The sequence below is a fragment of the Chiloscyllium plagiosum genome, unplaced genomic scaffold, assembly GCF_004010195.1.
Source record: "Chiloscyllium plagiosum isolate BGI_BamShark_2017 unplaced genomic scaffold, ASM401019v2 scaf_41917, whole genome shotgun sequence".
NCBI classification, from domain to species: Eukaryota; Metazoa; Chordata; class Chondrichthyes; order Orectolobiformes; family Hemiscylliidae; genus Chiloscyllium; species Chiloscyllium plagiosum.
In genome coordinates, this window is record NW_025201908.1 from 1,742 (window position 1) to 3,689 (window position 1,948).

General features: G+C 55.7%; 1 long non-coding RNA gene across 1 annotated transcript in view; it reads left to right on the forward strand.

Moving 5' to 3' along the window:
- Positions 1–1,003: 1,003 nt before the first annotated feature.
- Positions 1,004–1,948, forward strand: part of LOC122546180 — a 4,676-nt gene continuing 3,731 nt past the window's right edge. Inside the window, exon 1 of the long non-coding RNA XR_006310680.1 lies at positions 1,004–1,084. This is a non-coding gene — a long non-coding RNA (uncharacterized LOC122546180). The remainder of the gene's footprint in view (positions 1,085–1,948) is intronic.

The following is a 1,948-nucleotide window of genomic DNA, read 5'->3' on the forward strand; positions in this document are numbered from 1 at the left end:
ACTCTGTATCTAACCCCCTGTCCCTGGGAGTGGGGGACAGTGTAGAGGCAGCTTTACTCTGTATCTAACCCCCTGTCCCTGGGAGTGGGGGAGACAGTGTAGAGGAAGCTTTACTCTGTATCTAACCCCCTGTCCCTGGGAGTGGGAGACAGTGTAGAGGGAGCTTTACTTTGTATCTAACTCCCTGTCGCTGGGAGTGGGGGACAGTGAAGAGAGAGCTTTACTCTGTATCTAACCCCCTGTCCCTGGGTGTGGGAGACAGTGTAGAGGGAGCTTTACTTTGTATCTAACTCCCTGTCCCTGGGAGTGGGGGACAGTGAAGAGGGAGCTTTACTCTGTATCTAACCCCCTGTCCATGGGAGTGGGAGACTGTGTAGAGGGAGCTATACTCTGTATCTAACCCCCTGTCCCTGGGAGTGGGAGACTGTGTAGAGGGAGCTATACTCTGTATCTAACCCCCTGTCCATGGGAGTGGGAGACTGTGTAGAGGGAGCTATACTCTGTATCTAACCCCCTGCCACTGGGAGTGGTGGACAGTGTAGAGGGAGCATTACTCTGTATCTACCCCCCTGTCCCTGGGAGTGGTGGACAGTGTAGAGGGAGCATTACTCTGTGTCTAACCCCCTGTCCCTGTGAGTGGGGGACGGTGTAGAGGGAGCTTTACTCTGTATCTAACCCCCTGTCCCTGGGGGAGGGGGACAGTGTAGAGAAAGCTTTACTCTGTACCTAACCGACTGTCCCTGGGAGTGGGGGACAGTGTAGAGGGAGCTTTACTCTGTATCTAACCCCCTGTCCTGGGAGTGGGGGACAGTGTAGAGGGAGCTTTACTCTGTATCTAACCCCCTGTCCCTGGGAGTGGGGTACCGTGTAGAGGGAGCTTTCCCCGTCTCTAACACCCCTGTCCCTCGGAGTGGGGGACAGTGTAGAGGGAGCATTACTCTGTCTCTAACCCCCTGCTCTCTCTCTCCCTCTCCCTCTCCCTCTCCCTCTCTCTCTCCCCCCCCAGTGTTGATGCTGGGAGTGAACCATTGGCTGAAGCTGGATCTGAGCTTGGTTCCAGTGAGGACAGACCAGACAGCAGCAGGTAATGAACTGTAGAGGGAGCTTTCCTCTGTATCTAACCCCCTGTACCTGGGAGTGAGGGACGGTGTAGAGGAAGCTTTACTCTGTATCTAACCCCCTGTCCCTGGGAGTGGGGGACGGTGTAGAGGGAGCTTTACTCTGAATCTAACAAGGTGCTGTCCCTGGGAGTGGGGGGACGGTGTAGAGGAAGCTTTACTCTGTATCTAACCCCCTGTCCCTGGGAGTGGGGGACGGTGTAGAGGGAGCTTTACTCTGTATCTAACCCCCTGTCCCTGGGAGTCGGGGATAGTGTAGAGGGAGCTTTCCTCTGTATCTAACCCCCTGTCCCTGGGAGACGGTGTAGAGGGAGCTTTACTCTGTATCTAACCCCCTGTCCCTGGGAGTGGGGGACAGTGTAGAGGGAGCTTTCCTCTGTATCTAACCCCCTATCCCTGGGAGTGGGGGACGGTGTAGAGAGAGCTTTACTCTGTATCTAACCCCCTGTTCCTGGGAGTGGGGGGACAGTGTAGAGGGAGCTTTACTCTGTATCTAACCTCCTGTCCCTGGGAGTGGGGGGGACAGTGTAGAGGGAGCTTTACTCTGTATCTAACCCCCTGTCCCTGGGAGTGGGGGACAGTGTAGAGGGAGCTTTACTCGGTATCTAACCCCCTGTCCCTGGGAGTGGGGGACAGTGTAGAGGGAGCTTTACTCGGTATCTAACCCCCTGTCCCTGGGAGTGGGGGACAGTGTAGAGGGAGCTTTACTCGGTATCTAACCCCCTGTCCCTGGGAGTGGGGGACAGTGTAGAGGGAGCTTTACTCGGTATCTAACCCCCTGTCCCTGGGAGTGGGGGACAGTGTAGAGGGAGCTTTACTCTGTATCTAAC